The sequence below is a fragment of the Helicoverpa zea genome, chromosome 11, assembly GCF_022581195.2.
Source record: "Helicoverpa zea isolate HzStark_Cry1AcR chromosome 11, ilHelZeax1.1, whole genome shotgun sequence".
In the NCBI taxonomy this organism is placed as follows: Eukaryota; Metazoa; Arthropoda; class Insecta; order Lepidoptera; family Noctuidae; genus Helicoverpa; species Helicoverpa zea.
This window is the reverse complement of record NC_061462.1, coordinates 9614632-9627462: the sequence shown is the minus strand read 5'-3', so window position 1 is coordinate 9627462 and position 12831 is coordinate 9614632. Positions and strand designations below refer to the sequence as shown.

The 12831-nt window shown below is 35.5% G+C and overlaps 1 protein-coding gene across 2 annotated transcripts in view; it reads right to left on the bottom strand.

Annotated features, from left to right (window-relative positions):
- LOC124634588 (tyrosine-protein kinase Fer) overlaps positions 1 to 12831 on the bottom strand; it is a 44619-nt gene that overhangs the window by 13422 nt on the left and 18366 nt on the right. The window lies entirely within an intron of this gene.

Below are 12831 nucleotides of genomic sequence, written 5' to 3'. Positions count from 1 at the left end.
AAGCAAGGTAAAAAAATAAAAAAAAGGTACTAAATTGTCCTTAGTTATACACTTGACATTCAACCACTTGGATTAACAGACCCAATAAAAACAACAAGACGAGGAAAATTAACATTTAAAATGATTAATCCCATAATTTTTGCATCGAACCAAAAAGAAAACTTATGTATTCCGGGATTTCACAATCAAGGCCCAGGTGTTTAAACCGAGCGTTGATAAACCAGTCAGTCTGGATATCTCTAAAAGGACACGCGTATACGCAGACAAAAGACTAACCTGTTGAGCAGGAAAATTACGTAGGAAACCATTTGTGTTTTCCAAAAGCGAACCAGTTTTTGCATTTCAAGTTCTTAAGTTTGATACAGGCCTAAATATTCCCACGTGGAATTTATCAGTACATCTATATCGAACTATTAAATAAAGCGATAAATCGCCAATGAAAACAGATGGGCTTGAATAATAAATGAGTGAAGCGCGAGAGGCGCGCGCGCAGGTGTGCGACGAACAAATCATGCTAACAACGAGATTTATTCTCTCATCGCGCCCTCGTGTTAACGCCTTGGAGTTTAGCTGGTAACAGCATTCATCACCGAGCCATTTGTCAAGATTTTAGTAGGTGCTAGGTACGTACTACAATTGCTTAGCCATTTTCTAAACCTCGAATAAAATCTACAGATAAAATAAATAGACAAAAACATTTTGGACTTTGTAAAAGAATGAAGTAATTGAAATAGCAAACATACACATTTATCAGTAACTGCAAACCTTATCCGACAATAATTTCCCCTAGAAACACATTGGCATTTATAAACGTGGCCTTATTAACAATCGTTATCGAACTAAAGCTTCCATAAACGTTCTTGATTGAGAAGAAAACTCCAGTAATGGTTGAAATCCGAAAGTTTTCTCACGGCTGTTCACGCTGCATATGCGCTAATTAAATATAGAGTTAATGACACCAAATAATGTTCCTCGCCTATTAGACGGTGCCGTGTACGTATGGACATATTTTTTACAACAGTTATTAACAATTAAATGCTAATCAAAATTGCTTTATATGGTGAGTAAAAAATATCATCCTCCAGCAAGATTTGTATTACATATTCATTTATGTAAATATGTATTGTGCATTATGACGCCATGTATTATGCAAGGCTACCTACTGTTGCTGAAATGGAACAATGAGCATTGAAGTTTATTTTTTCTGTTGTCTATTATTTGGGTAACAAATATTTGTGGCGATAACATACACAAGTTGGGCAATAATCCAACCTCTGCAAAGATATCAATATTGATACATACCACACTCGTAAATCCAATATGACTAACATAAGGTATCAGACAAAAATAGACAGGACACATGTTTTGTTTCAATAAAATTATAAAGGAAGTTCAAATTGATAGCGCTATAAAAATGCCAGCAAAATCAGTTGCCAAGTCATGTTAAAGTCAAAAAGAAAATAAAATTCTTTCTAATCAATTGGTGTATAATAAATCACAGATACATCAGTATGGATTACAAGTGAATTATGATAATGCTTTCGATATCCGTATCACATTAACTGATCACGATTCAACGGATATTGAAGATGAACAACAGTAATCGCTGATGGTGCTTCTAAACAATATCAATCACAAAACAAAGGAGAACAAGTGCAAACAATGCTATTTCAACATAAACAGTTTGAGTTTGTTTTAAAAATGTATATAATAAATGATTCAATGCCAATAAAAATGCTGAATAAAAGAATTTGTTTCATAATGAATCAGTGGGTACATTTTTAAGAATAGAATTCGTTAATTGTAATCGTGTAAAGTTACCAAATGAGACTGTCTTTAGAAGACATGGAAGAAATCCTGATAACCGAATCGAGATGAGAAATTCAACGACACAATTCAAATAACTTCGTGTTTTCGCCGTGCAATACTACAAGTTTACTTAGAAACTTAGAGCTCCCCTAAAGCGATCTCGTAAAACAGTTTCACAAACAATTACATGGCCATTAGTTACCAAAAATTTACCTAATCATAACCATCGGCTTGACGATGTTTGGGTGCCGGCTTACGTCAGTGTCGGTCGCCCGCCCGGAAATATTTGGCATAACACAACCGAGCTTGCTTCTACATATGTTTACACTTATTGTTTGTTTTGTTTATTAGATGTTGTGGTCTCTAAACAATCGCTTAGATTTGATCTGATGTTGCTTTTTTGTCACATTCATTCCTTAAATTGATTCGACTAGCAGCAATACTACCAAAGCTTAGCATGAACGTTGTAAATTAATAACGGCCTAAAATTCGGTGTCTAGTGGATGATTATATGTTTATTTCGCCACCGACTTCTAGGCCGATGCACCTAAGAATATTTTTTTTTTTGCTTTTCAGTGTTTTTGGGAGTCGCGTTTATTTTTTTTTAAAAAGTTTTTTTATTTTTGGCTTTTCAGTGACAAGTTTAGTTGTCACTATCCACATTAGTGGAAAGTTCTTATCAATACGAATAATATAAGCCCAAACACAAGGTAGTTTACATATTTAGTTGACGAGTTCCCTCGACCTTCTCTCGTCTCCAACATCAGGTCAGCTCCAAACCTTCACTGTTGCATAGTGTTATCAGACGTACATCTCATTGTCAAGTTTTTAACCTATGCTCGCCTACAATTTTCAAGAGATGCTCCCATTTCTCAGGGTTTCCACCATCATATCCTGATCTGATGACGATGGGACCAAATGACAAGCATACCATTTCAAATAAAAAAAAAAATTGAAATCGGTCCAGGCGTCTTTGAGAAATCGAGTAACAAACATAAAAAAAAATACAGCCGAATTGAGAACCTCCTCCTTTTTTTGAAGTCGGTTGATTAGAACAAATCACAATCATAACACATCAAATCATCATTAGATGAATCATAACCATCATCGCTCTGAGGTACAAATAAAAGGAAAATTAATTTCAGATTTAATTAAAATCGTATTAAATACAAAAGAAACACACAAAGTGGTAACAAACGTGCGAACATTTTTGACACTGCTATTAATCTTCTTCAAGCAACGCTCAACAGTTCACTATAAAGACCCTAATTTGCGAATACCGAGATTCGCATAACGATATAGTAGAATGTGAGATCGATATTAAATGGGCATATGTTGGCTAATAAAACTCTAGTTTGGCGTAAGAAAAATAAATCAAAATAACAGTATCCGGTCGCGAGCGCATATTTTGAGAGCTAACGGCAACATCTCGTGGCCTCTCATATCAACGAAAAAAACCGTCTCAAACAGACAGGTTTCGTCTGGAAAAAGTTGGCAGCTATAATCTTGATAGTGTTCCCACAATGCTAATAAAATCGTAATTTTACAAATCCTAAATTACAATTTATGATAAAACTTCTTGAAGTATTTTTATGGTTTGTATTTTAATAATCCATAAAGATTCAATCATTGCAAATAAAGGTAGACCGTCAAATTATGGCATCATTCACCGAACACAAAACTTCATATAAGAAAGGGGATTGTCAAAGATCAGTTTATCAACATTACAACTGTTTTTACAACATATTAATTAGCATAAACTGAATCAACATTATATATCTAAGTTACTGCATTTTAATTATTTTATTTCAATGTTCCTTTATTGATATGGGGAAAGGAAAGTGACTTTCATTTTAAGGTACCTACCTAATCCACTTGATATGGGGCACCTTCAAAATCTGTTCATCATTATGAAAATTCCAAGTATGTGACTTGCATTACCGTTAAAATTGAACAATGCACACGGTCATCCGCACAACATGATTGTCATGTTAATGCTCTTTAGAACAGCAAATCTTGAAGGAGGCTGACAAAGCATCCACCGCTACCTCGGTACCTACTTCCATGTGATATAATATCATTATCATTCAAATCACACTGGTAATATTCTGAGAAGTTGTAACGACTGGAGTAGAACAGACGAGTTCTACTTACATAATTATCAAAATGCTTAATAATACTTTTGAATTTAAACTTTCGCACTGAAATTAAACGGGACACAGGCGTTAGGTCTATATGGATAACATTTAACGTAAATATAAAAGAAAAAGGAAAAGTCACGTACATTGCAGGTCCTAGTAACGCGCCCTGTGATAAACCACTAACAACGCATACAGTTCATTGACTTCAATATCTACGCTTACTAAATTAGCCATGATTTACAATCAACACCAGTAATGAGACGACATGATTGTCAAAGGTTTTCAAAACTAAAAACAAATACGTGAATTAATACTAATTAGATTAATCAAAAGCCATGGCCTAATCGTTAATCGCCGAAATAAACAACAGAACTGTAAAAAATTGTGAATATAGTAGGTATGATCTGCGTATTAATGAACATAATAAGACAATTAGCAGCGTAAACACTAATGCTAAAAGCACGAAGTGTATCGAATGGCTTTAAATTGAGTCATGGACTACAATAAAAAGCAAAATATGACTTAACATAATGGTTTATGTACATAAGATGCCATGGAAGATTAAAAGTGAAATCGTCCAAATATAACTGCCTATAAAATTTTGTATAGAGAAAGTAACAATGCAATAAATTGCAATATAGTATTGTGCAAATACAAAAAAACTGTGTAAGGCTTGAGAACTATAAGTAACACAAGTGGTTCGGTTAGTAGGTGTCGTGAACAAAAGCAGAAAGTAACAATGTCGCTGCACGCAAGGAGACAAGGTAACGGTTTCTAAGAACGGTGTCTCACTACGTAAAACCCTCGCTTTATCTGAATGTTGGTTAGATAAGAAGCCTATATTTTTACTTTTACGATAGAAATATATCTACAGTTTTACATTTTGTAAATGAGCTAGCTAACTGTTCGTGTAAGGTTACACTCAATTGTTCTAAGGGTAAGTACCACTTAAACGCGTTTCTTGATAAGAAAGCTTTAGTTACCTTATACGGCAACAGAGATATTGTACAGCCAGCAAATACCTCATTACATTCTGGAATTATTTCTTAAATTATATTAACAGATACGTGAATGCCCACAATTTGCAAATGAAACGGAAACAACGAACTAGGTCAGGCTGGATTTAGCTTCCAGTGAATCCCGAACACCGCGTTCAACTCCTGTTACTGAGACATTAGCAAGAATGTGTGCTAGATATTTATAAACATAAACACGCAACTCTATTGTCTGTGACCCACATTCGTCAGATGTGGCCACTCACACGCGTGCCTTTGACTCCACTTGAGGATATCTTCTTGTATTGTTGCCCATCGACACACGTCATCGACGGTAATCGACTGAATGGCAAATTGACGTCATACACCACTAATGGAATTCGAGGCTAACAAAAAATCTTGTGATTGTACATATTATTGCCTGTATCTACATATTAAAGACATTCAAGATTAATTTACGATTTAAATGCATTCTTTTTAACCACAAAGCTGGTATGCCAAGCAGTGAGCAATTTCTGACTATAGGCAAGAAGAAAAAAAGTAATATTAACCCTAAATACATATTGACAAATTATGGTATTAACGACGTCGGTAACGTCGGCGCATTAGACCAAAGAATGCCTTTATGTATTTGACTTCCGAGAAGCGTCAGCAAAAGCAGGTCCCGTGAGAACATATTGTGCATTAACCTGCGCCGAATAAGTACCTGTACCTACTAATGATTTTTTGTAAATAAAAGTAGTTGTAGAAAATTATTTGTCATATTTGTCAAGCTATAGCCATTGAATTACTCGGAAAAGCTTTTCCTTGTTTAGCAAAAGCAACAAGTTGTCAATGTAAGGTGTTAGAAAGCGGACGTGAGCATGTGACATAGTATCTTGATCTTCAAGTGGTCCTTAAGCATTTCGGAAGTGTGAACCGTAAGGACTTACATCACTAGAAAAAAGATTACTAAAGAACGAATTTAGAAGTGGAAAAAAAATTTTAGATAAAATAAAACCAGGCAGCAATTTCGTAAAGCAGTATTTTAAAGATTGTTACCACACAAACCGTGGAAGAGAAAAGTTTAAAATTAAGACGTTACAAAACCTACTGCCAATAGCAGGCTGTAATGACATTAACCAAGATTCTTTGAGCAATACCGCTGACGGTAGAGAAAGCGTTTTTCGTGGAAACGATAAAACATGCTGGTCGTTTTACGTCAGTTTATGAGGAACTAGGGATTTTACAATACTGCAGTTTTACTAAATACATATTTGGTGTAATGTTATTTTATTTCTCTATTCAATATTCGGTATATCCCAACCAATTATTATGTAACATCTTCTATCATCATCTCGCGTCACTTCAGTTAGCTTTATTCTCAGCGAATCCTAATCTTATTATAAAACAACATATTTGCTAGTAGTAGATATAATATGTCCCAACTACGTACATATTTGATTTTATCTACAATCTTCACCTCTACCGACACTCCTGGGAAAATAGGAGTGCCCATTACTGGCGGCGCCTCCTTCACAACATATTTACATAACATTTTATAATTTAATCACCATGTCCAAAGAAATAAACCAGACAAAGCTATTTATATTCAAATGATTGGATTTTATAAATTTTATCACTTCGTTTCGAACAAATGTGGGGTCGGCGGTAGGTCGCATAAAAACCTCATTATTTATAAACAATATCAGTTGGAAAAAAATCTCTGTAAAAAAATTTAATCCCTTAACAGATACGAACTAACAAATAAAGAAATCATAGATGTGGGCGATAACTTACACATGAAAATTCTTTGCAAAATAAACGATTTGATTTGATTTGATTTGATTTTGATTTGAAAGATGTTAGGTTTCTGATTTCTCAATACAAATAAGGTGATGTTTAACATAGGTTTGATACAGCTTAGGTTTAGCAAGTGTATCATCAACCTTGAAACAAAAGTGAAAACTCGAACCGCAGAAAAAAGAGCGAAAAAATCAAAAAGGCCACTTTGACAACAAAACTGGCTTAAACCACTGAACGATAAATGTTTGCGGTCACCGTATGAGAGGGAAACAATTCATTTCACATTATATTGTCTACTGCGCGCAGTGATGGCTATTCCGTGAACATGACTTCCATCGTACCATGTTTTACCATTGTTCACTCACCCCGACAAAGCTTTTTATTTAATTGTGACATGACACATGCAAAAGATTTATAACATGCTATTTTACAACGCATAAAGTTCGATTTCAATATTTGATAACAAACATGATGAATGCCTGAGTCACTGAGAACGTCTTATCTATCGATTAGCGATTCCTTGAAGACAGGTGAGTCAGTCGAAACTAGCTTTTGGATTGTAGAACCTGCTGATTCTGGGCGTTTCACAGTAGTAAAACGATTAAATACCTACTTTTTATTAATATTCACTTTGCAGACTGCCAATTGATTAACGAAGATAAATCAAATGGAAAGTTTTCCTCAGTCAAAATAATTTTCAGGGAAAAAGAAGATGACTTTGATACTAAGAATGTTGATTGATGTTTCAAAACGTGTCTTACTCCAACTTTTTAATCAAGCATTAACTATGAGTCATCTGCTGTCTCAGGGTAATTTCGAATGCAGTCGTTGGGCACTCTTGCACATAGTAAGTGAAGGGATACGCCCGGGAATGACCTCAGGGCTGGTGACGACACCGCATTTAAAATTCCAAGCTCGTTCCATATGCGCGAACAGGACCCAGGAGACAGGGTGTTTACTAGTCTATAAAGCAAATGAACAGGCATTATAATCTATTACTGAATAGTAATGTGTTCATGTTGTATGCACGCATACTTTGCGTTCATGTCTCATCGATGCATAGTGTCTTATTTGATTTCAATTCGATTCTGAATTCTGGAAGTACTCTAAAGATCAAAGGAAATCCTAATGCTTCACAGGTTCGTAGTTTCACAATGCACAAAAACTTCGTATCTATAGAACAAGCGGAAAACTTGCAGCTGGGTGTGGCAAGCGAGGCGGCTTTCTCTAGTCAGCTGGTCGCCCGCGCCCTGCACGTGTGAGACGCACGCGCAGCGACGTTCGCAGGCGTGTGATATGCTCCACATTGGCCCAAACCCTGTCAATACCGAGGTTACAACATGTTGATTTATGACGACAGACTCTATTTGTAATTTGGGTTGGCATAATTTTTTTAAATACCGTGTTTAATATTTTAAGACACGACATTGAAGTGTTAAATCGGAAATTGCGGTAGTCTTGTCATTTTGTAAACCGATAACGCTGTGAATCACAGACTAGATAGGAAGATATAATCCACAATCTATATGGACGATAAGATATCGTACATAGATCTATTAAAATTCATTTGCTTTACAATCATTAGGTACGTGCCATCGATAAACTGATAGGAAACTGGAAAGTAATGTACAACACCACAAACATACGAGATTGCTTTCCTAGGAAGTCCAGCTTTCATGTTATTTATATGTATTTGAACAAGATATTTATCGTAACTACTTACTTTAATCTTAGATATATCATCAGTTAGAAATAGAGAGATCGAAACATAGGTAATATCTAAGCAAAGGGGGAGTCAGAAATGCTTTCCTCACGTTTTCCTATACTATTAGAAATTGTGGTCGTTATTCCAAATATTTTCTGTTTGAAAGCTGCAGGAAAAACATCATTTTCATTTTCATGCATCTCTCGTGTGATAAATAGGACCAGAATTTACCGCAAATCTACTGCATACAAAAGGGACTTTATAACAGTTACATTTGAAGGAAAATCAATACGAACGTTGAAAATGAGTACAATCGAAAGATTCTGAACCTAAGCACACGTGTCTTGTGTGGAAGGTACGCACATACTTACGTCACCGATGAGGGCTTTGAGGAAAGATCTGAAATTACGAAGACTTGAATGAAAATAACCTTTCCTTTTCTATTAAGGGTATTATTTCCATCATCTTCATCAACATGGAATTCATAAGTTTCTTTTCGAAGGAAAAGTCGTTGACTGTTCTAGAAAACTCATTAACCAACAAATCAATGGATTCCGAGCCAGTTTTAATGAAGAACCAAAGCTCAAATTAGCTGATAACCAGATAAATTGCATAGCAACAATAGCTTTATTCATGGGCAGGTTCAATGAAGCAGCCAGATTGCCGCGGGCGAGTTCCCACGACTCCACTCTTCTCGCACCAATTAGTTACACCAAGCCTAACCAAGCTATACTTAGGTGCCAATTTATTGATGCAAAAAACCTTCACAATTATTGTTTAGACAGGAATGTTTGGCTTTATTTGAATGATTTAATAGTTTTAATTTGTGCTTTGATTTGCAATGTTGTAGGTTGTAGGGATGATGCTCTTTCTTTTAACGCTGGGGTTAAAACTTAAATGGATTATATTCTCAAGGATGAAAAACTGTTATTTTATATGAGAATTAGGTACTGAGTTAACTCGATAATTCTAGTGCTAAAGAAAAAAATTTCTTTGATCTTCGCAGAACAATAAACGATTAGACTGGAAGCCGACCCCAACATAGTGTGGAAAAAGGCTCGGAGGATGAGGATGATGAAACATACCAAATAACATCAATTAAGATGGACTACGAACATCATTCACCATTAGCAAAATAAAGCCGTTTAATCATATTTGACTGAACTTACTTATTATGAAATATGAAAACAGGAAGGTATCGTATAAATAAATATCTATATTCATCAATATCACACAACGCATATGAATGAATATAAAATTATGTAGAAAACGTTTCTAAAATAAAACATGTAACGGTGTCATATTATGATTTACGTCAACAGTTGTCGTGTTTATAGGCATAATTAAAAATATTACGCAGATTATGACTGTGAAGAGAGAGCGACGAAGTAAATATTCAGGAAATGCCTTAATTTTATAATTATTATAATTTTTCATAGACAGACACCATCTTGGTTTTTAAAACGGGAAGATTTGGAGATTTATCCTTATGCCATACGATCTTCAATCATCTAGATGAGGAAGCCCATTTCTCTTCTTTATTTTCATCTAGTTCACAGGACTAAGAACTTATGGTATCCATATTTATTAGGATTTGTAAAAGCAGTAGCCACTATTAACGTTTTAAAATGTTAAAACCCAACCCAGAACGGCAAAGGAGAAGTAGCCCCTGAACACGTTCCATCATCAGATTATCATAGCTCAAAATAAACACCTATTATAGAACCTGACTGGAATGCTTTTTTCCTCTATAGTGGCGATTTATCTTTGTTATATACTGTAAACAATATAGTGAGGACGTTGACTGTACCTACGTGCCTGCACGTTCATGATAACTAATACTGCTAAGCCACTGAACCCTTTGTTTTTGACATGGGTGGCCTGACAATACTACGCAGTATTTTAGCATGTATATCCAAATGTATATCGCCCACAATTCTGTTGACCTCCTCGACTTACATATTTGAATCGTTACTAATATTACTTTATGTAGACACACACAACAACGCAGTCATTCTAAAGTCCTTTGGTCACTAGCCGACATTATCGTGTTTGACAATCAATGTAAACGTTAAAAAATAATACTTCAACGAAAAGGTGCAAGCAAACAACATTATCAGAGTTCACATCCGTAGGTGACTTAATAGAAATAACAAAGATAAATATAATTTAAGTACAACGGTAAGTAAACGAGAAAGTTCTTGGTATCGCGCGTGTTGCTACCAAACCGACTCTATTTGCACAGCTATACAAACTGCGTGTTGTTATCGGCATCCAATGTAAGCAGACCCTCCCCGCTTCCCTCACCAGAGCAATAATGAAGCAATAAATGGTAATTTTGGATTTTACGGCGGCTCTTTGTAAGATGGTGGAATTGTATTAAAGTATGATGACGATGTTGCGCCAGCTAAACTACCTAGTTGTTGTAGAAAACGTCGCGTCGAACAGGGACATTGTTCGTTGTACTCCGATACACTTGTGCAAACTTTGCTGCATCTTTCAGGTCGAATTCTAGCCGAAAACGAAATGGATTGACCTACTCCTCAAATTCTTCATTTCAGAAACATAATTAAACTTTTAACAAGTTTTTTTATATTCGAAAGTAGCAAAGCAATCAATTTAGTTTTAGTTTCCAGACATGATTTTCCTCATCAAATATATATACTTATAAGACCTAGCGATACCGAGACCGGCGATGGGCCAACAACTTTCCACTACTTATACGTTACTAAGCGCAATACATGGCTAATGTCGCAGCGACGCACCTTAAAAGGGCTGGAGGTGTCGGAAATTCCATAGACTATAGTGATTCTTGACATTTGCGAACATTGTAACATTAAAACGATTCTTACTTCTACAAGTTAATTATTCGGTTAGGGATAAATTGAACTAGCAAATCTGTTTTAATTGTTGTTCAATAATTAGCACAAGAGCGATTGTCATTAGGTTAATAACAGCAATCCAATTTTAAACGAATGAGAAGCCCAAAATGTCCACTGTGACCCAGAATTCTTCTTTTGGTATCCGGAAGTCATCCATCATGTATGGACGTTGCAAGAAATCAAAACTAGTCAGTTACTCAATATTATCTCGATTCTTAATCGAGACGTAACTTAATTATCATCGCGTTATCATTCTCATCAAACAAGTCATCACTTTTTCGTATCGTTTTTGTACGGCTCATTTTACATCTGACTCCTTCCGATCCTCATTTTTGCCGATAAAGAATTCTGGTTAATTGTCAGCGCAATTTTTCCTCCTATGCCACCTTTCAGACTGCATTGCATACATACATGCATGTCTCTTCACACCTTTATGTATTTATTGAGCAATGCGACATGGTTTTATGTATCTGCTTTATATTCTTTTCACCATCAAATATGGTGTAACTACACTTTGGATTCAGTTCATACCATATTATAACGTTCTTACACGTAATTCGCATAACATATTATTACGCAAATTAAGGTTCTCAAATACATAGAAGGCACTTTTACTTTTAATCGATCAGTATTCAGAAAGTTTAACTTTCCCTCGCTCGTGCTACCGATGTCAGAGTCAACACGGAAATCTATGTTTATTAAACAAGCTTTCGTTTAGATTTATACAATCATTGATAATGAAGTAGTTAACTTCATTGCATTGATAGCAGAAAAAGACGGTAATAGAAAATGTTCTTAAGAACTCAATATCCAGTTAAGAAATTATCCCGAAAAGTTTATGTTGCAAAGCTGGAATTCTAGCGTTATGTCTATTATTCGAAGTAGAAAGAATCTTTCCTTTTACCAGACACTTGAATATGAATATGGTTATTTTATTAATAAATCATCTAAAAAATATTTGATAGTCAGTAATAACATAAAAGACCGACCCATAATTCCCAGAGAAACGAACAACAACAATAAATATACAATAACAACTGTTAAAGCTAACGAAACACGTTGGAGAGCGGAGCGGGCGCCGGCGAGCTTCTAAACTTACGAGTGCTCACAACAAATAAGTGGCTGACACAGACGCACACACCAGCACGGGCAGTTCGTGCGCGCCCGCGGCGCAGCCCCGGACACAGGTTTACTCAATGAACTGTACGCCTCAGGGATGGGACCACTCGATCCATATTTATCGATTGCAATATTATTAATCTAAACTACAGCACCAACATATCGACTATCTCATAATATCTATTCCAGTTGCCTCTATAAATCTTAAAACAAGATTGCTTCATTAGAGACAATTCTTATATTCTTATTCATCTAGATTCACGTGGAGTAGACATCCATATTATTTAATGTAACGTTCTCTGCCAATATAAGTATTTCGGTAGATGCGTCATCTATTTATAATGTGGCCGCGACAAGGCAACAGACAAGTTCGTTTACGATCGCTCTAATGTCAC